This window comes from Choloepus didactylus, chromosome 7, assembly GCF_015220235.1.
Source record: "Choloepus didactylus isolate mChoDid1 chromosome 7, mChoDid1.pri, whole genome shotgun sequence".
Taxonomy (NCBI): Eukaryota; Metazoa; Chordata; class Mammalia; order Pilosa; family Megalonychidae; genus Choloepus; species Choloepus didactylus.
The window spans coordinates 56,501,492-56,527,297 of NC_051313.1; the positions used below are offsets into that span (position 1 = coordinate 56,501,492).

Sequence of the window (25,806 nt, forward strand, 5' to 3'; positions counted from 1 at the left end):
TTACATTCTGTGCCCAGTGTATAGGATCTCATCCCCAGCCACATGGAGAGCAGCCAGCTAATGGGAGCACTGACAGGGAGTGTTACTGAGGAAACAATCACCATCTAAGGTTATCACACCCCCTCAAGAAGCTGATATGGTGAAATTAGTGCTAAGTTTCTTCTCCTCTGTCTTAAAAATGAGTGCCTTCTAAATCAGGTATACAATCTACCAATTTGCATGGTAGCCATCAGTTACTGATAATCTTTCTTCAAACCATGTAACTTTTCCTCAAACTAAAAAGTTCAGTGCTACTCTATATCTAAGAAGTAAGTAAGTTTTCTCAATCACCAGAATCAATCATTGCTCTCTGAATTATTTTAGACCCATATAGCCTATGATTGGGCAACAACCATTTAAAAATAAAGATGTTTTCTAAGATTGGCATGTAAATAAAGTGGAATCTCTAACATTTAGTGGCCTATAATTTGTCAATTCATTTCAAATTAAGTACTCACTGAATACATACTATTTGGAACAGAAGTATGCTAGATGTTAGGGGACAATTAGTCAGAATTGACCCTCTCTCTCCCATTAGTTAAAATTGTGGATATGGATCTTTAGGCTGTGTTTTGTTTTCTTGTTATCTAAAATTTCAATTAAAGAAAATGAGCAGAAATGAAGCACACGACTACAGTAGGTAAATGAGACACCTGAGTGAGATCCATTTCAGAGAACCCCAGGGGTATAGATAGAGCTAGTAACTGAACTAGAGAGTCAAGGTGTTTCCCTCAGGGTGTGCTAATGATCTCAGGCTTGCAAATCAACTGTGAGCTAAAATAATTTTGAGTCAGGAAATGGAAACTAGATAATAGTGTGCAGGAAATGAGGATCTCTGAATTAAGAAAACACTGTCTAGAAACTCTGTTAAGGAGAAAATATAGAGCAGCCAGTCTTTTGATAGGCCACATAGCCATTAGGAAGGAAAGATAAAAAAACCTCAGACATAGAAGTGCCATAGATAGCTAGCAATCTATGACAACTAAACTAGAAAGGACTCAACTAAACAAAAAAAGTGAACAGGAGAAATGTATGGTTATGGAGTTTAAAGCCAAGTTGTTACCATTCAGTGTGATGGAGACTAAAGCAGATCAATGAAAGGAGGTATAAAGCACAGAGATCCCAGATAAGAGGACATTCTTCCCTATGAGGTGTGGGCACAGAGAGTGGGGCTTGAACTTCAGGGGCTAGTAGAAGGACCTCAAGGAGACCTCAGTCAGATATCTTAATATCCAGTGCCAAATATTCTGAAATGCAAGAATAAATCCAGTGGAAAGAGCATTTCTTATTCAAGAAGATGCAGTAACAGAAAAGGGGACAAGATCCAGGAATAATACACCAGTAAATTGCTACAGGCAGGGGCTGATATTAACTCTAGATTTAGAAGTGGGAATACATTCTGGATTGAAGCACAAGGTATCCAATTGGTCTCCTACATCATGTAATGCAATACAATCCAGTAAGGAAATCAGGTACTCTAGATCGTAAATTATACCAACAAGAGCTTCTTAAGACTTCACAACCCATTGTGAATTTCCTACTTGGCTGTACTTGTTACTCTTCATTCCTTCATATTGAAGATCATTACAATACAAAATCAAAAAAAAAAAAAAAAAAAAAAAAAAGGCTTGGGGATAATTTGATGAGCAGGAAAGACATGGAAGCAGAAAGTCAAAAATGTCTATGCTTTGCCCCATGTCAGATCCTGTTATGGGCCCTGTGAAGGTGATCCTATGTGGAAGTAGGATCTTTGAAGATGTGGTTAGTTAACATGAGGCCAAACAGGATTAGAGTGGGTCCTCATCCAATATGACTGGTATCCTTAGAAGCGAGAATAGGACAGAGATAGAAACAGGGAGAAGGCTGTGTGAAGATGGAGGCAGACGTAGATCCACAAGCCAGGAATGCCAAGAATTGCCAAAAAGCATCAGAAGTTAGAAGAGCAAAGACAGAATCTTCCTTACAGATTTCAGAGGGAGCATGGCCCTGCCAACACCTTGATTTCAGACTTCTAGCTTCCAGAACTGTGAGACAATAAATTTCAGTTGTTTTAAGCCACCCAGTTTGTAGTACTTTGTTACGGCATTCCTAGGAAACTAATACACCCCCCAAAAAGGTAAGAAAACAAATAGTTGCAAAAAAGGAACAGAATGTAGACTGAAGTTTTAGAATCAGTAACATGTAAAAGAGTGCTTCACAGGATATTGGCCTGGAAATTTCTGGTACCTACTTGCAGGGAGACTGTACTTTAGTGACAGACATGCGCCTTCAGTGGTTATTTGTCATGCCGACCACGTGGACTCCAGGCACTCTTCTTATTTGAGGGGAGTTCCAGGAGAGCTGGTGAGTAGGACCCTGATCAATATTCACTTCCTCAACTCCTGGAAGCCAGAGCATGAGCAGAGCTGAAATGCTTGGCTACTCCTATCCAGAACTTTGTATCATGTATAAGTGGTGCAAGGAAGCATGAAAGATCTTAGAATCCACTCTGGAGCAAACAAGAGAAGTTGCATCTGGTGCTGTGACAGCTGCAAAGTGGCATATCCAGGTCCAGTGCCAGCCGTGATGGAGGCGCCAGCAGGGGCAGCCTGGAGACGAACCCACGCTGTTCCCGTGGGATGATTTTGGCTGCAGTGCTCGCTACCTGGCCTATTACAACTCTTGCCAGTTGTCCAGGACAGTTTTTTGTGTTTGTTTGTTTGCTTGGTTTTGGTTGCCTTTGCATTGATTCTATGAAATATTGCCATCCTTCCAATAGTTTACTTTTCACCAGGGTCAGCTTCTTATATTTGCAACTAGGAATCCTACTGATAAACAAACTAGCCAAAGAAGAAATTTTTTTATAGTAATGTGGGATAAAAACCATTGTGAGAATAAAGATACAGGAATGATGAGTCATGTATAAGGAATCAGAATGATCTGAATGAGGAGGTGGGCTTGAAGTAGACTGTGGGGTTCAAATCCTATCTCTACCACTTAGTTGCTCTGTGGCCTTAGGTAAGTTGTCTAACCCCTTTAGACTTCTGCCTTTATAATGTAGAGATGATATTACCTACCTAATGACTCATTACATTTAAATTGTTTAGAAAAGTGCCTGGAACATGGATAATATGCCATAAATATTTGCAATTATTGTCATTATTCATTTGAAATTCTTCTCATACACTTTTATTGAATTCTAAACATAGGGATCTAATCAGGCACTGCTTTAGGTGCTGCAGATAGAAGAGTGAACATTAGCAAAGGAGAAAGACCTTATATTCTAATAGGGGTAGGGAAGAGTTTCCATAGTTAGTGATGGTGAGTGGGCCAGATATGCCACGTGTGGCTAGAACACAGAGCCATGGGGCATGTGGGAGAAATAGACACATGCTGAGGCAAGAGAACCTGACTGAATATCACTGATGTATGAAAGTTTGCAAATTTCCCTCTCATGCTGTCCACCAAGAGGCCTGGTTTCCCACAAGTTTCTTCCCTTCCTCTTCCTGAAGAGGATCCTACCCAGACTGGGAAAAGGTGGGGTGATTTATAATAAAAAGCAGAGGGAGCAATGTGAAGAGAGATTAGGCATAATAGTCTCAAGGCCAGAAGATGAGTTTTCCAGGATTGAGAGGAGCAAAAGCAGATGGGAAGAGGCAGATGTGTGGCTGCAAAATAGTAAAAATATTATATAATAAAGACTTGCAGTGACTGCTCAGAGCTGAATCATCAGTAGATGCATGGTCCTGACCACGTGACATAATTTGCATCTATGTTTCTTTAGTTTTATAAAATTCAGAAAAATTGTCGATCGTATTCCCCTAGTAATACCTCTCCTGCCTGACTCTCTTGAGGAAAATGCTTTTTTGAATATGAAAGTTCTCATGAGAAAATATAGTCATGCCATTATCTTGGTTTTCTTCTTTCACCACTGTTATATCTTTTTCTGTTAAATAAACCATATTCTGTAAAGATCTTTGAAGATGGGTTTTCTCCTGTGACATTTGAATTAATTTAAAATTAATTTTGTTTGAATGAAATATTTTTGTGTATTGCACCACCATTTCAGATTAAACACAAAGGTTCTATGAGTCCTGGAAAAAATTATGAAGCAAGAGGAGTGTCAGGCTAAGGAATTTGAACTTCATTCACTATGTAAAAAACAATAGAAGCATATAATTTTGGATTAGATAAATCTGTGTTCAAAAAAATAAGTCTTTGTACTCTGTGGATGTAGGATTGGACAAGTTCCATTAGGTAGCTATAAAAGAGGACAGAGATAACTAACTCTTGACTAGTATGAGGATCAAATGTAATAGCACATGTGGACTGCACTGTAATATTTAACACACCCAAGTACAGTGTTTTTTCTTTAGTGGATGAGACGTAGACTCAACTTTAGTAGATGAGAGATGAGGAAGAAAAGGCCAGGGCTACAGATACATGTATGAAAACTGTTAGATCCCAGAAGAAGAAACTAACATGTAGAAGGAGTTTCTAACTCAGGGGCCCCACAGCTTATCTCACAAGAAAACAGGTGCCCTATAAACTAAAGAATGAAGTCTGTTCAAAGCTGTTCAAGGCCATTCCAGCCACAGTGGCATCTTGAAGGCGAGTAAGGCAAGGTCAGATATCCCATAAAATAAACAACCCAAAAGGCCTGCTCTCCCTAGCTAGATAATGCAGCTGCTTTCCTAAAAAGAATATTGTCTCAGAATTCTACCAACCAATCAGCCCAAAACTAGACAGGCACTCACCCAATCAAGGCACAGAACATCACAGCAGACACCCTACCCAACGTGGGTTCCTTTTCTCGTTTAAGAATGCTGCTCTCAGATAGAGGGTGGGAGCCGTTATGTTTTTCTTCTTTTCTGCTGGCTCCCACCTGCTTTCTTCCTCTAATAAATCTTAAACTTTATACTTAAACTTTGACTCGCTGCATTGGGTAAATTCTTGAATGGCTCCGAACCTAACAAAAACCAGTCACAAAGAATGATGGTTAAAATTATAACCAGGAGAAGGGATCAGCAAACTGTAACCCATGGACCAAATCCAGCCTGTCACCTGTTTTTGTAAATAAAGTTTTTTTTTTAATATAGCCATGTCCGTTAATTCAAGTATTGTCAGTGGTTGTTGTCATGCTACAAGAGTAGAGCTGAGTGGTTGTAAAAGAGACCATAAGGCTTACAAAGCCTGTAATGTTTATTATCTGCCCTTTAGAGAAAAAGGTTGCCGACCCCTAAACTGGAGGAAGAGATGAGTGATCAGGAGGAAAATCTGAAAAGAAAGCTGAAAAGGCCTGTGCCTTAGGGTCTGTCCATATATATGGATTTTTTTTCTTCTGTACTTCCACATATGTAGTGAGATAACAAGATCATCAGTAGCCTTCTAAAAGGATAGTGGATGTTTAAAAGCATGCCCTTTTGCCCAGTCCTGTTCCCTTTGCATCAAGGAAGTATAAGCAGGGACAGAACACCCAGCTTGAATTCAGCACTCAGCCTCCCTCAGGATAATGAGAATTTTTCTAACCATGGGAGGAAATTCACAAAAGTCAAGTCCAAGAGATTTCCTGCAATGGGGGCTATAGCTAAATACGTAAGAATTTATTCCCAAACTGTCACAATATATCCATTGTCCTAACAAAATATATGTAAATAGATAGATGATAGTTTAACACTATGTTGTGTGTCCGGCGCCCTCTCGCTCGGTCCCACGCGTCCTGTCCTCGGCCGGCAAGGAGAACAGAGGGAAAGAGGGAGAGACGCAGACAAACCGACACCTGAGGCACACAATGGCAGTGAATGCAAGCCTTTTACTGGAGCCAGGAAGAAAACTTTCTCTGTTACATATTCCACACGAGGCTTTACACCCCGTGGGAGAACAACCTCTATGCGGCCGTCAGGCACGGCTCCCTGTGGGCTGTCTCTCCGAGGCTAGCGCGGGCACTTTCTTATATACGATAGTTACAACCAATGTGCAGGCACTACGTAAGCGTTTACAATAGGCTAGCAGGCAGCCGCCGCCCTAAGCGTCATATGCGGAAACGGGATGCAGGCGCCATCTTGGCTCACTCGATGGGCGGGGGTAACTCGAGAGCAGGTCTCGGCGTGTCCAACAGGCCCTAACTCTAGAGCAGGTCGCGGCTCGTTCACTAGGCCCCAACCCGGGAAGCGGCTCTCCACATCTCCCCCTTTTTTATATATTTCACCCAGTGTCTCCATTGATGAGTGTACTCCCGTGGGCTTGAGTAACCCACTACATGTTCTGGTGCTTTGGGGAGTCTGGACTAGGCCCCTGCCATTTCACGGCAGAACCTCTGGCACCGACCAGAATGCTTACCTCATATAGAGACCGGGGAGCCCGTGAGCTGGAAACGACGTGACTCTCCCTACCGGACTTTGCCTTGTAACTGGGTAGTGATAGTTGGGACAGGAGAGTGGCATCCAGCGTCAAAGGCGTCACTAGGCGTCTCTGTGCAATGGCCAGAGCCCCGTGCGGCCGTCACCGGGCTCCCACCTACGAGACTTGCCTGAGACAAAATTTGAGACTGCTGGAACTATCAGCTAAATCCGGGATATGGCTATGGACTCTGCCGCGAACCCTGCCCCAGAGTGCCCCACCCCGAAGGGGATCGATCAGTCGAGAGCCTGCTGTTCAATATGAGGGAGGAGTAAAGGGAATCAACGATAGTTCAGCGAGTCGGGGGCTCAGCAGTGACAAGGCGTCTTGTCGATTGTCGATGGCTTAGCTGCTGCGGGCTAGGTGAAGGAGTCACAGGCGGAGGGAGGTTCAAAGTCCAACAGTTCAGAGAAGCCGGAGCGCGGCGTCGGTGCGATGCTTTTGCGACCGAGAAAAGCCTCGTGGCCGTCGAGCCGACCGATGGCGACGGGGTCGCGGAGGATTGGCTGGTCCTCCGGAGCAGTGGTCATCAGAGGTGGCGAGTTGCTGGTAAAAGATAGCACTGGTCTGCTTCCTCACAAGTTGGACGATTCTGCGAATGATGTATGGTCCTAAAGCAAGAGCTAGAATAATTATTATTAGGGGGCCAAGAAAGGGAAGGATATATGGGAGGACGAGAGCGAAGAAACTGGACCAATAACTGGCAGCCTCACGATCTCTTTTACGTTTTTCCAGTCCTTCCCGGACCTTCTTTAGACTGTTCTCTGCAAGACCTGTGGTATTGGCATACACACAACACTCTTCCCCTAGGGCGGCACAGAGGCCTCCCTCTTTGAGGAGCAGAAGATCGAGGCCTCGGCGGTTTTGGAGCACCACCTCAGAGAGGGAATTAATAGAATTTTTAAGATGGGAAATAGCGTCTTGTAGGTGACGGATGTCCTCGTCGACAGCAGCCCGGAGATGAGTTAGGGCGAGACTGTGACTGGCTAATGCAGCAATCCCGGTACCAGCGCCTGCAAGACCTAGGAGGGTGGCAACCGTGAGGGCGGTGATGGGTTCTCGCTTTTGCAGCTTGGCAGGAACTGCAGTTGTTTCCAGGCGGAGGAAGAAGTCTTCCTCACTGTGGTATAGGACCCTGTAAGCAGGACTGCTTTCCACTTCCGGTTGTGTGCGGACTGGATGTCTCCGGATGGGTTATAGCACGAGTTATTGATGCGCTGGAAGAGAAAAGAAAAACATTTTTCTCAGGGAGAGACTTCTACCCTGGAAAGGTTATTATTAAGGGGAGCTTAATTTTGGATACTTGTGAAATTACAAGATGGCCAGCGTAAAATCTGGGGCATGGCTAAGGCCTTTAATTATAGCTTTAAAACCTAAGTAATGGTGGAGCAACACAGGGTTGTTTTCAAACAGAAAGCTCACCATGTGCTTTATATCAAAATCATATTTGAACCAGAGCCCTGATTCGAATTGTTATGTCTCCTAAAGATTTTAAATGCTTCTAAATCAAATTAATATTAATTCAGAGCAAATTTTTCCTTTTCCACCTTATAGAGTTTCTTTTAATCCACAATCTTAAATTTTTATGCCGCTGCAAAATAAAATTATCAGCAAACAAAGATCTGTAAATTAAAAGAGTTCACCATTTTAGTACAGAGTGCATGCAGCTATATGATAAGATTCCTTTAAACTCTAAAGACAATCCATCAGGGAAAAACTTTCCAGTGCATGTTATGGAAATGATTTGCACTGTGATAGTAAAATGAGGTTTTTGTTTTGTTTTATGTTATGTTTTAAAGACAATTCTAAATCATCTCTCTGGAAAGCAAGACCTCAAACTCTTTATCAGGACATTTCCTTCTCTTATACAAATAGACAGTCTTACATGGAGTCAAGAGTATGAGCAGACAAATACTGTTTTATTTACTAGCATAGGAAATTTTCTTAATAGTACAATTCAACAGCAAACTGAAAGACGTGGCTCCTTTGTCCAGATCAAATTTTTGTTTATATAATTTATATACTCAGCACCTCTTCTATATGGTTGTCATCATGAACTATGTTTCCCTGAGAATAAAATTATGTAGTCTTTCCTCAAAGCAGTACTATAACATGAATGTATTCATTTCAGTCAACAGCATTGAAATGCCTACTGTAAGAAAGGAGAGTTTCTCAAGTAACACACGGAACACAACTCCAAGAACGTGGCTGCCCCCAGCAGTGTGCTCTCAATGTCAAGGAAACATTGCCCAGGCGGGAGCTCCCATCTGCATCCAGTCCACCCTTTCTCGCCGGCTCTCTCTTCCTCTAAGTGCCTGGACCGCTGCACACACTCTCGCCTCCCGGGTGGCTCGCGGCCAACCCCCAGTTCAAGGATCGCGCGAACGGTCTCCCATATAGGGACTAAAGGTGGATTCAGACAAACGTTAGTCCGACGCGCCCAATCTATATCGTGACCAAACTTCAGCCAAGAAGGCAGACCGAGGCTGCCGGAGGAGGGAAACCAGGGGGCAAAAATTTCAACATCATTAAGAAACTTCTGTAGGGAGCTTTTCCTAACTGAAATACCCCTCTGCTTCAGGAGGGCTTTTAAAGGAGCTAACAAGGGTAAACTTTCAGACTGCCCCATGCTTGCAGTCGGCACTGTACTTTTAGCTAACAAAGATAAACTTTCAGACTGCCCCATGCTTGCAGTCGGCACTGTACTTTCAACCACTCGGAGAGCTCTTCCGAGTCCCCGGGACCGCCTGAGAATCCACGGGCCCTGACTCTCACGTAAAAGGAGCACTCACCTTCTCGCGCTGGCCGGGCGCAGGAAGTCCGCTGTCCACCCAAGGTCGCGGGTTCGATGCCCCGTACGGGCCACCACTTGTCCGGCGCCCTCTCGCTCGGTCCCACGCGTCCTGTCCTCGGCCGGCAAGGAGAACAGAGGGAAAGAGGGAGAGACGCAGACAAACCGACACCTGAGGCACACAATGGCAGTGAATGCAAGCCTTTTACTGGAGCCAGGAAGAAAACTTTCTCTGTTACATATTCCACACGAGGCCCTACACCCCGTGGGAGAACAACCTCTATGCGGCCGTCAGGCACGGCTCCCTGTGGGCTGTCTCTCCGAGGCTAGCGCGGGCACTTTCTTATATACGATAGTTACAACCAATGTGCAGGCACTACGTAAGCGTGTACAATAGGCTAGCAGGCAGCCGCCGCCCTAAGCGTCATATGCGGAAACGGGATGCAGGCGCCATCTTGGCTCACTCGATGGGCGGGGGTAACTCGAGAGCAGGTCTCGGCGTGTCCAACAGGCCCTAACTCTAGAGCAGGTCGCGGCTCGTTCACTAGGCCCCAACCCGGGAAGCGGCTCTCCACAGTTGTGTATTTTATACCATTGAGAAAATGAAATGATAAACAGATTAGTTTGGGTGGTAATGTTTTCAATTCACCTCTCTATTTAAGAACCCAGGCTAATCTACATTATCTTCAACTGGAAGACAGACGCTTAAATTGCAAAAGGAAGTTCGGCAGGATTTTCAGCAGTTGAGCCAACTTTTGATACATGGATGGTCCCTCAATGACTCTACGTCTAATATTGTCTCTATAACTTTCCAATTACATTCAAAGACTGAGTCCAAGAGAGAGGCTCCTTCCCGACCATGGTGTTGTATTCTCTAGAGGACAATTGGTGCTGTTGGTTTTGAGACACCACAGGTTTAATGTTTGTGCACAAATATTAGATCTCATTGGCACATCCTGACAGAGAGTGTTGCCTCTTAATAATGTAACTTTATTTGGATATCTTATCCTGAATAACTGCAACTGTGAGTCCTAAAAAATTACCAAGATATATTTAATCAAGAAGATTTTAGAGTCTAAATGTCGGATAAGAAAATCAATCTTAAAAAAAAAAAAGAAACAAAATTGCCGTCTTATTCAATTAGGTTCATTCCCATTTCCTGTTGGGATTTCATTTTAAAGTCTTTTCATTTGCAAGCCTTTTATTTGGAAGTAAATGAGACAAGTTTGAACTACTTTGCCTATTTTTTTAATATAGACAATATGGCATTACTTGAACAAGTGAGTTTTGTTTTTATTTTCCTAAAATATTTTGACCATAAAACGTTTTAAGTCCTCTTCCCTAAATATTCAAGCATTATGTTTTTATCTATGCATTGTGATGTGTTCACTTTTGACTATTTTTGTTTATTGATTACTTGCTCAAGGCCACAGATGAAAAACAAACTCTGTGAGATTTACAGGACTAATTTAAGGATGATTTTCCATGCGGTTCATTCTTGATCTTTCTGTGAAGTTCATAGTAGATGAATTTCAAGATGAAATTCTAGTTGAAGTTATAAAACATGAAAATTGAAAACTCAATACATCTTGCTTAAAGAGCCTGGGAAGGACATTCATCATGCTGTTCATACCCTCTTACCATCACATTCAGAAACCCTGAGCAATAATGTGAACTAACCATCTTCATTTAACTAAACAAAGATTACCTATTGACATGTCAAGACCAACTAAATGAAAGTTGCATTCTCCAAAAGCCTCTGTCTTGGAAATGGGTGCTATGGATTCTAAAACCAAATTGATTTGGATAAAAGAAAATTGTTACCAACCTGAATATAAAGTGGAAAAACTGGCCTCATTATCATGCATCACAAACAGGGAGAAAAATCAGAATTTATTAAAAATATTCAACAAAATATTTTAAAGAAAACAGATACCATCCAAAATTTCTAAATTAATTACTTTCAGTTTCAGAGGACATTGTTCTGCAGTTCTTCCACTGTTCTTTCTTTCTTGACTAGGAATGGCCAAAATGATATAAAGTGCCCAAAGAAAGAATTAAGTTCAACACAATAATTTTCTTTATAAGTGACATGATGGAAATATATTTCAGACTTGATATAAGTAGTTTAGTTTATCCTATTTTTATTTGCCTATATATACCAGTTGCTGCAGCTTAGATTTCTCTAAGGAGAGCATGAAGTAAGAAATTTAATTTGAAAGTGTAAGCTGTGAGCAGTTGAGGTTTAACTCAGGAATTTATAGACTCACCACTGGCAATAAGCTCTAAGGAGCACATCTAATACAGTGCATTATGGCAGCATCATTCAAAGGGTTGTGGTTAATGGCTTGACAGCATTTCTATTTTAAATTCCTGTTTTCTAGCATTTATGATTTGACCATTAAGATTTGCTGGGGCTTAAAAAACAGTTTGAGTGGAATTTAGTTCAGCAGCAAATTGTATTATTTTCATTTCTGACCAGTAGAATGAACAGAAAAATTGTGTGAAAAGTATGAAATCAGGTCAACTAAGTTAAGACCTCATCTTATAAAAGGAGAAAAGAGAAATATCCAATTTACTCTACAATGGGTCCTTGTTAGCTAGGAGTGAGGGGTGGGAGGGTGGAGAACATATCACTGTGTCCAAAGGAAGTCATAATGGAAAACACTGAGGCCATGCTGAGCTGACATAGAAATGAGATGGGCCATGGTTTTGACCCTGGTCTAGTTTCCTATTTATCTGAATAGATTGTTGGCCATCTGGAGGCAAACATTTCATTTAACTTTGAGTTTACACACAAAAATTTAAAATGGACTTTATTGAGCTTTTGTTTTGTTTTCTTACAGGGACTGAAAACCTGACTTACTTTTGTTTATCCATCCCTGAGTACTAATGATTTGCCAAGGAATCAGTCTGGAGACAGACTGCTGCCTGCTTTCCTTTCCAATATGGCTACTTCCTATTAATCTGTAAACTGCTCATTTTAGATTCTGTAATGGAAAATTGATATTTATTATTTGTGGCCCATTATCTGTAGTCCATTTCCCATTTCTATCATATAGGGAAATCTTCAATTTATGTCCTAGTGGAAAGCAGGGCTTGCTACCCACATTAGAGACTGAAAACATTGGACACTCACTTTTTTTCCTATGTTCTTTTCGAGCCAGAGAATGATCACCTGGTCAAGACTTAGCTACTCAGATGCATCCTCCCTGAACTTTGTTAGAAAGAAGCAACATGGTGGTGGTGATAGCTAAGCAACATCTTATTTCAAGGACTTTCCAGTGGAGATTGCATTGTTCAGAGCTGGGTCAGCTGTGATCAGCATCATTCACTTCTCAGCAGCATCAGCCTTATGTCCACCAGGCCTTTTTTGTGTGTAATAGTTTTCAGTGGACTTGGCCCCTGTCCAATGTTCCTGGTCTTGACCAATTTCTGACCCTAGATCTCCAGCATTCCAAGAGATTCTGTGAACTATCCAAAATTCCATTCTGCTTAAATAAGCCAAAGACAATTTCTGAAACTTGCAATGTAGAAGACAGACTGAAATTTTTCTCATTATGGCTTAGGAGGAAAATAACGTTTTGCCTGGCTGGGTGAATTTCTACTATCAGCTCTTAATGCTGTCTTTTCTCTCCAGTGATTTTCATGTCCAGAGCTATGTTTCAATAAATCTATCTTGCTGGGGAGAAATTAAACCCCAAAAGAAGAGAAACAGAAGAAGATAGAAGAAATAAAATTAATACTGTAATATTTTTAGTTAGAAACTTTTTGTTAAGGAAATAATTTAAAAACTTGATTTTACTTTGGAGGAGATAGACACATTTATTATCTTAGTTGTGCAGATGATTTCACAGATTTACTTTATGTAACAACTTATAAAGTTGTATATTAAAATATGTGCAGTTCAGTGTATAAAAATTATGATTCAATAAAGCTGTTAAAATTTTATAGCATGCAAATACTTTTTGATAAGTAATATTTACTTTGTAATTGAAAATTTTAATTGTATAAAACCATCAAAAGAACATTTTTATAAAAGAGTTTGTAAAGTATATCACACAATGTAATTGAAAGATCTTATGATATTTTGACAACATCTTTGATTGCCTAAAATTATAATTTTCCAGAGCCTGTTCACTCAATAAAGCAGTTTCTTCTGGGAAAGAAAAAAGAAGACCCTCACAGCCAGAATCTGGCCTGGTACTCATAACAAGACTCTGGGCTTTTCCTGTTTAACATAAACAATTTACAGACAAGACCATGATATTACCATAATGGATCAGACGAAAACAAGACCACTGCATAATCACATTTGAATACAAACAAAAACATGAATATTACCAAAATCATAAAAATGATGAAGCATCTTGACTAATATAAGAAATTTCTGCTTTTCACCAATCACAGATTAACCCTCACTATTCTTTTGGGCATCTAGATAAGAATTAAGATACCCAAGCAATAAAGAATTTGGCCTTGCCCATGTTAGGGTCTGGGCTTTGCTCTCAGCTTCTGAGAGGTAATCCATGCCATATGTGAAGGAGTGTCTTTATCTGAGGTGGAGGCTAGCCACATCAGAAGAACAACATGTTATTTAGGGTAAGGGCTTTCAGTTATGTGGAATCAGTTAACCTCAAAACTGAGACCAACCATGTGAATAATCAATCAATCACTCTTGCCTATGACATAAAGCCCTAATAAAAACTCTGGACATTGAAGCTCCGGTGAGTTTTCCTGATTGGCAATACTCTGCATATTGTCACACATAGATGCCAGGAGAGTAATGCATCCTCACGACAGTGGAAGCTTCATGTTTGGAACTCTCCCAGACTCTGTCCTATGCATCTCTTCCTTTGTCTAATTTTTGATCTGTATGCATAACATATTGCCTATGTATCATGAGTAAATAAAGTTCAGTGAGTTATGTGAGTCCTTCTACCTAATTATCATACCTAAGGATGCTTTTGGGAACCCCCAAACTTCAGTTGGTGTTCAAAAGTGAGGGTGATCTTGTGTGGACTCTACCCGCTAACTTGTGGTTGAAACTTAACTCCTTGCAGTTGGTGCCAGAAGTCTTCATCAGACATTGCAGTCTAGACAGCTGTGCCATTTAACCTCACAGGTTGGCTAACTCCAGGTACTGCTAATCAAATAATTACCCCTGCTTCTTGACAGCGTCATTTCAGAGAAAACCATGAAGCCTCCCCCAAGTCACCTAACACAGGCCCCAATCCTATAATAAATCCCTTATAACACCCTCTAACTAAGACACCTCGTACTTCCCCATAGTGTGGTTTTTCCCTCATTTCAATGAATGAATAAATACAAATGAGCTCATCTATAGCTGTTTATTTTTTGGCCTTTAGCCAGAAAGCATTGAAACATCAAATGCAAATTTTGCTAATTTTTAAATTACGCATTGAAGGAACAGCATATCTGCATTCATCATTAATGCTCATTTTCAGGGCATTTTTTCCCACCAAGATATTACATGCAATGAGTAATGCACCCATAACATTTTCCCCGAATTAAAAAACTTAGTATTACACAAGTAGGTAATTATTTTTTGTTGTCAACTAGAAATCAGAATTTTAAAAAAACATTTTCCAAAGGGGTCTTTGTAATAGATAATTTTTTCCCTGCAGCCCTGTTGTCCCAGTATTAATTTCAGAACTAAAGCAGCAAATTATGTTTATTGGGAGGTAATAGCTCTTCTGTTGTCTCATTGTCACTTTGCTTTTTAAATTTTAACTCTAAATGTAATTTCAAGTTACAAAGTGAACTCAGACCATTTTTCTTTCATTTCAGAAAATATTACATTGACTATTTGGGTCTGATGAGAATCTTATTTATACAAAAGACAAGGTCATACTCTTACTATAAGGAATCTAAAGAAAAGAAGTAGACTGGCTTAGCAAAACTGAATTTGAGAAAAGATTACATTGATGCTATTATAGGTTTTAGATCGTTTTAGTCTGGAATGTAAATATATAGGAATTATTTTCTTTGATAACATTTAAAAATAAATATCCAGGAAGACCTAAGATGACAGCATAGAGAAGAGTGGAATTTAGTTAGTCCCCTGGAACAACTATTAAACAACAAAGAACAACTAGTAAACAATTTGGAATAATTGCTGGGGACAACCGTGACTGTCCACACATCATACACCAAGCTGGACTGGGAGGAATGCCTGAGATCACAGTAGAAAATCTGTAATAAAAACTGTGGAACTGTGCCAGGAGCCCCCTCCCCCCGCAGCAGTCTGAGGTGCAAATCCTCACTGTAGTAGAAAGCAGAACTCTCTGAGCAAGCAAATATAGCTCAGCCCAACTCCAACTGGGGCTTTATATATAATTAACAAATGTGGACTGCTGAATACAAGCTACAAACCTCTAATAAGCAAACAGAGGCTTTTAGTGATGACTAATGTTAAAGGGCCAGAAGACTCTGCTGTCCCAGGAGGGGGATCCCAGAAGACCAGGTGTTACCTCAGGCTGAGTGAAATTGAGGGGCTGTGGACTGGCTCTAAAAGGAGGCTTTCTGTCACATTTTCTGTCTCTCAACCTGAGTGGCTTAGTAGAGAAAGCCACAACCATTTTCAGTTCACAATCTACTGAGACAGACAAGGTGGAGATAACAGAGCCAGAGAGACAAAGAAGCTATCCAAATACAGATGATAACTCCCTAGAGGGTGTATCTTCTCTAAGATGAAGGAGGTGGGCTCAGCTCTACTACCCACCTTCCCTTCAGAACCAGACCTGGGAGCCTGGGGGAAAACAGCCAAAATAGAGACTAAAGGGGCCACACCTCCTTAAACTAGCCAGGAGTGACATGTTGATGGATGCCACCTGCTGGGCAGGTTAGAAAAAGCACAGTGACTGGAGACCTCACAGGAAAGTCAGTCAATTTCTAAGACACACCCACAGGGAGACTTGAAACTGAATATAACCCCATTCTGAGATCTGAACCCATTCTGGTCTGGGAAAATCTGATTGGGGTAACCAAGGAAACCAGATGCCTAGACAACAGAAAACTACAAATTATACTAGGAAAAATGAAGATATGGCCCAGTCAAAGGAACATACTTACACATCAATTAATATAGAGTTGAGATATTATTTCCTTTTAGTGAAACAATCAATTAAAGATTTTCATATAAATATGCTAAATCAATTCAAAAACCAAATCAATGAGTTCAGGGAAGATACAGCAAAAGGAATGAAGACTGTAAAGAAAACACTGGGCAAACATAAGGTAGAAATCAAAAGTTTGAAAAACACCTGGCAGAATCTATGGAAATGAAAGCCACAACACAAGAGATGAAAGGCACAATGGAGATATACAACAGCAGATCTCAAGAGGCAGAAGAAAACACTCAGGAACTGGAGAATAAGACACCTGAAATCCTACACACAAAAGAACAGATAAGGAAAAGAATGGAAAAATATGAGCAATGTCTCAGGGAACTGAATGACAACATGAAGTACATGAATGTATGTGTCATGGTGTCCCAGAAGAAGAAGAAAAAAGAAAAGGAGCAAAAGCAATATTAGAGGAAATAATCAATGAAAATTTCCCAACTCTTATGAAGGACATAAAATTACAGATCCAAGAAGCACAGCATACCCAAAACAGAATAGATCTGAATAGACATATGCCAAGACGCTCAATAATCAGATTATCAAAAGTCGAAGACAAAGAAAGACTCCTGAAAGCAGCAAGAGAAAAGTGATCCATCATATACAAAGGAAGCTGGATAAGACTATGTGTGGATTTCTCAGTAGAAACCATGGAGGCAAAAAGGAAGTGAGGTGATATATTTAAGATACTGAAAGAGAAAAAAAACACCAATCAAGAATTCTATATCCAACGAAACTGTCCTTCAAATATGAGGGAGAGTTTAAAATATTCTCTGACAAACAGACAATGAGAGAGTTTGTGCAGAAGATACCTGCTCTACAGGAAATACTAAATAGAGCACTACAGACAGATAGGAAAAGACAGGAGTGAGAGGTATGGAACACAATTTTGGATGATGGTAGCATAGCAATGTAAGTACACTGAACAAAGATGACTGTGAGTATGGTTGAAGGAGGAAGGTTAGGAGCATGTGGGACACCAGAAGGAAAGAGGAAAGATAAAGACTGGGACTGTAAAACCCAGCAAAACCTAGAGTGTTCAACAATTGTGATAAAATGTACAAATATGTTTATACATGAGGGAGAAAAAATGAATGTCAACCTCGCAAGGTGTTAAAAATAGGGTGGTATTGTGGAAAAAATTACAATCAATGCAAACTAGAGACTATAGTTAATAGAAACATTGTATTATGCTTCCTTTAATGCAACAAAGGCAATATACCAAGACTAAATTCTTATAAGAAGGGGACTTTTCTTTTGTCTCTCTACCTTCTTTGACTCTTCCTCCTTCTTTGTGGAAAAAATGGAGATGTCCTTATATAGATAGTGGTGATGGTGATAAATACATAAATATGTTACTATACAGGGAACCATCGATTGCTTACTTAGGATGGAAAGTATGGTGGGTGAACAGAACCATCTTAAAAAAAAACAAGTTGATGAAGAAACCTTGAGGGCACTATATTGAGTGAAATAAGTCAGACACAGAAGGACAAATATTGCATGGTCTCACTGATATGAACTAATTATAATATGTAGACTCATAGACATGAATCTAAGTTAACAGGATATAGAATGAGGCTAAAGAATGGGGAGTGGTTGCCTATTATGAGCAGAATGTTCAACTAGGTTGAATTTAAGTGTTTGGAAATGTATAGAGGTGACAGTAGCATGTTATTGTGAGAATAACTAACAGTGCTGAATGGTGTGTGTCTGTGGTGGAAAGGGGAAACTTAGAGTCATGTATGTCACCAGAAGGAAAGTTGGAGGTTAAAAGATGGGAATGGATGAAACAGTGAATCTTGTGGTGGACAATGTCCATGATTAACTGTACAAATATTATAAAACTCTTTCATGAGTTAGAACAAAAGTATGACACTATAACTAGAAGTTAATAATAGAAGTGTATGTAGGGAAAAAATATACCTATTGCAAGCTATGTACTACAGTTAGTAGTATTTTAACATTCTTTCATCATCAGTAACTAAGGTACAGTACTAATACTATGAGTCAATAATGGAGGGAGGGTGGTTAGGGGTATGGGAGGATTTGAGTTTTCTTTTTTGTCTTTACTTCTTTTCTGGAGTAATGAAAATACTCTAAAAATTGAAAAAAAATTAATTGTGGTGATGGATGCACAGCTGTATGATGGTACTGGGGGCAACTGATTATGCACTTTGAATCTTTGGATAATTGTATGGTATGTGAACAATCTCAATAAAATAAAATTAAAAAAAATATCCTGGTGGGAATAGGTATAGATTTCTTATTGAAGCTATATTTTAAGTTGAATAAATATGATTTTTGTCTTTCATCCATCACCTTGCCAGGAGGTATCATTTTGCACAAATCCTTATAAATTTCCCAGAACCAAGAGCTGGGGGGCCTCCCACTGAGAGTGAGAAAGTCAGAGTGCTGCTAGTTATGCCTTAAACGGAGCAACTCATGATGCTCAACAGAAAACTGGCAAATTGTTTTTCATTTAGTTTTGTCATAATGAAAGCTGGATGCTGGGACCTTTTAATAGAAGTCTTTTAAATGCACAAAATTTTGCAAGTGTAGAGAATTGGGGGTTAATTAGACTTTTAAGAGAAATTATTTTCTAAGTTCATGTATGACCTCTTTTCCAGTTGAAAGAACTTAATAAAGGCAGGGAAAATTCATGGCATTTGCCTGTGCTCACAGAGAATGAAATGTAAATGATCTAGGAATATTTCAGTGCTTTAATTCTTAGCAAATACAATTTTTCCTGAGTTATTGATCAAAGAGAGAAAGAAAGACGTAAGGCTCTTTGTACTATGGAAAATGTCAAAGGGTCATTTCCTCTTATAGCACAAATGACTTGATCATTAAAAGCTTCAGTTAGTGATTCTTTTAAAGTAGCCAAATTCTTAATGCACATTAATTAATTTTTTCTTCTGTTTAAATGTTATATTAATAGTTCAATTCACAATGCATCTGTACAGGAGCTATAAAAATTGTTTTGCATTGGTTGTAAAGACACTTATGAAACATTGTGAATGAAGAGTGATGGGAATCTAAATCCTTTCTTCTAAGTTTAAGATTTGGGGAAGTAGAAAGAGAAGGCCTGGATTTATCTACAGTTAGGGGAGAAAAGGAGGTGAAAAGGCTACTAGTACTTGTTTTGGAAAAGGCATAGAGGCGAGGCCAAGGACACGTCCCACATAGTTAGGCTTGCTTCCCATTCCACTTCTTAACTGGGAAAATATTTGTTTAAGGTAAGCTCTATTCACTTACCAAAGGAAAATCCTTTCTTTTCTTTAAGTCATAATTCCTTGTTTTCTTCTCCTACCTTTCTTTTGCCTTCAGAAACTTCGGAACTCATGTTTCTGAACATCAGGATAGTAATGATTAACAACCACTAACAACCCTGCACTCTGCCTGTTCAGACAGGTTTCCACTGTTTTAATCTCTTCTTATTCTTTAATAATGGCTAAATGTGGGCCTCAAGCCCTATCTACTCTCACCCCTACACTATATGAACAAATGGAGGTCAAGACAAATTAAGCAGTATAGAAAAGTGGAACATGAAGATTTGTGGCTCCCTGCAACCTCTGGACCCTCACTTCAAAGTTTGCAATTCCTTATAATTCCTGATAGTTTAAAAAAAAATGTGCATTTATATATTTATCAGTGTGGTTTCAGGGTCCCAACGAGAATTAGGCTTCACAGCAGATAATTCAAAATAACTTGTTTCATGAAATGTTCCCTTACAGGGATGAGGATTATCTTGGGGTAAAGGAAAGGGATGTTAAGTCACCATTAGTGCTGCAAAATAGAAGGCTGTTTCCCTGCCAGGGATGAAAGCACAAAAGGAGGCAATTGGGATTCTGAAGTCCAGGGAGAACTGGGACCTTGAAGGAAGGTCCACAAATGGAGCTATTCCAGAGATGTACCCAAGGAGGGAAAGAACGAAGAAGTACACATCTGTCTCCCTAACTGCTGTTCTGTCTCCTGATCGTGCCTTCAACTGTGTTTCAAAATGATCCTTGGGGCCTCAGGGAAGGCAGAAAATGGCCAAAAAGATCTGATGGGGTGGGGACCAAGGAATAACAAATATATTTATTTCTTTAGTTTTTAAAATTTATCACCAAGAGATCAGCAGAGTTTCTACTACATATTTTTATTGTATTTTATTTGCATTTTTATATCTTACAAGTTTTTAAATTGTTGCATTATATCACATTTTTCATTGAATTTCTTTCTTGTTTCTCCCTCTCACCCCCCAGAAAACTCTCTTTTGTAGGCTTCTACCCTATTTATCTAATCTTTTGCTGGTTACATAGAACCTATTTTTTTTAAATAACATCCCAGTTTTTGTAAACTATGAAATATCTTTTTGAATCACACTCTGTATACCTACTGGGTTTTTTTGTTTGTTTGTTTGTTTTTGCTTTTGTTTTAAATTCTTGTCTCTATATCAATATTATTTCTGTTTCTTCCAAGGTCATTTTTTTTCTCTGTTTGGGTCAATCTGTTTAACATGTTGGAGGGTTTTGTAAAACAAACAAACAAAAAGCTATACATCCTGTTTGTTTGCACTTAAGAGTGAAGCACAAGAAATATTGTTGGGTTCTCTAAGAACCCGTGTGGCGTTGGCAGATAGGCACCACTTTGCAGCAATCACATGAAGAACTATATTGACATTTTTGAAGAATCTAGGCTACTTGTCTTGTACATGTCCTACCATCTGTAATTATCTATTTACTCATGATTAGATTCAGGTTAAACATTTTTGACAATACTACTACATACTTTTAAGTTTGACTGCAGATGTGTTCATTGTAAACTTTTTTTTTTTTTTTTGTAATTACAGTTCTGCTGGGTGATGCTGAGAAAGCCTGTGAATATTGGTTCCCCAATAATTTACATCAATGCAACAAATACAGACCTTTCCTGAAACTATTACTTCACTGGTGGTTTTAAAGCAGTGATTTTCTAATTATATTATTCCTTTTAATTTGTTAGTTGATATTCTTATGTAGGAAAAGAGAAACTTTTCCTACTCCACCCCCAGCAATGTGCTCATGGGTTGTTTGTTATTGTTATTACTATTCAATATGTCATAGTCACTTACTGACATTATTCTTTTTGTGGTTAACTTGTCTCAAATTCAGCCAATGGGAGCTACTTCAAGCCAGTTCCATATCTACCTGTAAGTCTTTTAACACTTTTTGTTTTGTGGCACAAGATATTCAAAGCTCCCTTTGTAATTTTCACTGCAGAACTGAAATCAAACATATCAGGCTAGATTGGATGCTCACTGTGCTCTTTACTACTGGGATGTCATCTTTTTTTGACTCTTTCAGTGGTCATAGAGAGACTTATTTTTAATAAATCATGAATTCATACTGAAATCTCCTATTTAAATTTCACACCATAGGTCCTTCCTCACCTTTTTCCATTGATTTTATATTTCCCTTCTCTAGCAATGATAATATTAGTTTCTAGTAGTATCAATATATTAAATCATTTGACTTATCCTTAAAGCACTCAGAGTAGTTTCAGATTTACACACCAATACCAGTAACAGAAACAGATCTATTAAAGTTCAAGGTATATTTTGCAATTCTTTTTCTCTTTATATAGCCCATTAATGATGGACACAGTACTGTGCTCGAGAGTTATTTGAATAATTTTTTTCTGTTGACTATGTTACTGATTTGGTTAAGTTCATTTGTCTTTGTCAGCATTTAATTTTGTTTTTATTTTTCCCAGTGCCTCATCTTTAAATTTCATTTTTACATAATATAAGATATTTATATAGTTCAAAAGTCAAAAATATATAGGAAGGTATTCTAAGAGGAGTCCTACATCCATCCCTGGCCCATCCATTCTGTTCCCACATACCCTCTATATATTGTCATTTCTCAGTAAGTTTCTGTTTTCTTGTTCTTGTATTTCTTTTTTCAAAAAACAATTTTATTTCTTTTCTTACACAAATATAATACCATGTTTTAGTTTCCGAGGCTACTGAAACAAATACCATGAAACGGGTCTGGTTAAACAATGGGAATTCATTTGCTCACAGCTTGAGGTTGGGAAGAAGTCCTAATCAATCTTCACCAATGCAATGCTTTCTTCCTGAAGACTGTGGCTTTCTGGGGCTGACTGTAGGTGATTCTTAGTCCATAGTTTGTCACATGACAAGGCACAAGGTAGTGTCTCCTGGTCTCTCCCTTCTCTTCTGGGTTCTGTTGATGTTCAGCTTCTTGCATCCTGTGGCTTTCTTTCACACTGAAATTCATTTCATTTATAAAAGACTCCAGTAATAGGATTAAGACCAATCTTGACTGAGATGGGCCATGTCTTAAGTGATATAACCTCATCAAAAGGTCCTACACAATGGGCTCATGCTCACAGGCATGGATTAAATGTAAGAACATGTTTTCCTGTTCATATAGCTTCAAATCACTACATCATTACACATCACTGTGTAGAAGTTTCTCTCATTCTTTTTCATGACTACATAGTACTCCATTGTGTATATGTACTACAGTGTTTAAGTCTCCTGTGGATAGTCATTTTGTTATTACAAGTAATGCTACAATGAGTAACATTGTGCATTTGTCATATAATATTTTTGAAAATGTAAATTTTGGGTAAATCCCTAGACTTGGAATTATTGGGTCAAAGGATGATTTGTGTTTTGGGTTATGGATTGCATCGTAAAGCAATGTAAATAAGTGATTGTTTCTTACACCCTTACAAAGTGTGCTAGTTTTTTTTTTTATTTTTTCCAATCTAATAATTGAGGAATGATATAACAACATGTTTTTATTTGCTCTTTTCTTGTTATGGGTGATGTTGAACATCTTTATATAGCTGTAAGGATCATAAGTATTTTTTCTTGAACCAGTTTATTTTTATGACTTCCCTATATTTGACTCTTCTACGTTGTTCTTTTTCTGTCATTTTATTAAAGTTCTCTATATGCTAGAGGGAATAGCTCTTCATTTCTACATATGTTACAAACATTTTTCCCGGCGTGATATTTGTTTTTTGACTGAGCTTATGGTGTTTTCATACCATGCAAATGCTTGTGTGTATATGTTTTTCTTTTTTTAACATGGTAAAATTTATCAATATTTTCTTTCATGCAACTAGATTTTGTCACATTTATGTTATAAAGGAAATCACACTCATTTTATCTAGGGATTTGTGTAATTTTATTTTTATCATTTAGATCTCTGATTCATTTGAAGTTTACCCTGTTATTGGGAAATATAGATCCAGTATTATTTTTTTCAAATGGTGTCCATTTTTCTCAACATCTTTACTAAGTTATTCAGCTTTTTCCCAGTAAATTGAGATGCCGCCATTTTCACATGCTAAATTTCCAAATGTACTTGTGTGCCAATACGATAGTGTTTTCATAATAATTTGCTTAGAAAAAATGGTAGTATTTTCATTGGGATCATGATTTTATATGTTAACTTCAGTATTTCACATCTTTATGTTGTGTTCAAGTCTACCTTTATGTCTTTCAGGATGTTGTAAGATTTTCTTTTCCTTTTTTAAAGGAATATAAAACTATTTATTGACCACTGTTTACCAATATTTGCAATAAAGTAAACAATATATAGTTGGATAACATTCTAATTACTATGAAATTATTGTTTTTCCTGGCTTCTGCTGAACCAGTAAAACAAATACTGAAAAGACTGAGCCTACATATGAGGAATGAACTGGGGATAAAGAAAAAAACATGGGGGTTAGCAGTTTGGATTACAGAAGTCTGTTTAACCATTTATGCCAACATGTCCTAAACGCAACATCTTTAACCATCTGATTAGGTTTCCATGAATATGACCTTTTTAGTCAATACAGCACAAGGATTTCAACTTTCTATAAAGTAATGGCTCTCTAGAAAGAAACTTTAAATGCCCATTTTAACTAATCTGGGTGGGGAGACTGTTGGTTGTGGTAGATTTTCCTCTCAGAGTTTTGCAAATATTTTGCATTTGAATGACTATTGATATAGACATGTATTTGCTCTAGCTGCTTTAACTTATGTAATTTAAATTATTTGTATTATATTTAAATTGTCCAATTAATTACTGAATCATCTATTTGATTTGGAAGTTTATGACTTAAGGAAAATTTTCAGTTTAACTTGAAGTGGTTTCTTGCACAGAATGATAGCATCCCAGAATCACCATGGATTTACCCATGGTTCTGAAATGCCATTTTTGTTTTGAATGGGTTTTTTTTTTTGATGACTGTAAATAATAAAAATAAAAAAATAAAAAATAAAAATTATATATATATTTATGTATATACACACACACAAACAAATAAACAAAAAACCCAGAATGGTCAGAATGGTCTCCTTAGACATATATGGAGTTAAACACAAGTTCTGATTCATTAATGACTATGGAAATTTTTTCCTCACATTTAGAAAAGCTGTTCCCTAATGCAAAGGAAATAAAATACCATGGTATCAAATGTTCTTTTCTGATTAAAAAAAAAAAAGCTACTACAGAAAGCTTTTATTTGTTCAAAGTAACCAGTGATATTAATGCAAAAACAAAAGAAAACAAAATCAAATACCCCCCCAAAAAACTAACTACTCCTCCAATAAACTTCAAAACAAACATATCACACTTGATTTCCATTAGAAAGTAGTTATTCTTCACACTAATAAATAAAAAAACCAAGACACACACACACACATATACATATATAGCAATGCAAACAATTATTGCGCTTAACTTGACAAGAATGCCCAGTTTGCCTGTCTTCATAAAAAAACAATTACAATTTGAAGACATTTGATGTTTGCCTCTTTTGCCAGCACCAAGTCTCCCTCTTCTGAATCTTTCCATTTCCTGAGAAACATTAATTCTCCACTGCTGTCTGTGGCACCAGTTACGCATTCAGGATCAAGCCCTCTAGCAAAGCCTTTTGGTTTGTCTGCAGCATCTCTTTTCTTCTTTGATTTGCTGTCATCAGATTCACTGGCAGATAAAGATTTTCTTTTAGTACTATCTTTTTCTTTACCAGCTTTTTGAGAATTAAGAAATGCTTTAATTAACGCTGGGCAATCTGAATTTTCTTCAGGCTCCCAAGTATTGTCAGCATCTATAAATCCCTTCCACTTCAGGAAATACTCCATCTTCCCATTCACTACACATCAATCCAGTACTTTTTCCACTTTTTCCAAATTCTTCTGGCTCTGTGTCTTCCACTTTTTTTTTACTCTTTCCATTCTACTTCTTTCCTATTTTTTACAATTTTGTTTTATTGGAGGCTATTTTTTACTGCATACTTGGAGAGCTATTATTACCTCCTCCAGGCTGCTCCGGTCTCGGGTCTGCAGTATCTCGGCCCTGCACAACTCCAGCTTCAGCCACATCCCATCAGGTTTTATTAATATGAGTTGAGAATATATTTTTAAATTTTTAATTTTTAAATAATTTCAGATGT

The 25,806-nt window shown here is 38.4% G+C and overlaps 1 pseudogene; it reads right to left on the bottom strand.

Moving 5' to 3' along the window:
- Positions 1-25,495, bottom strand: part of LOC119540573 — an 83,995-nt pseudogene extending 58,500 nt beyond the window's left edge.
- Positions 25,496-25,806: the final 311 nt, after the last annotated feature.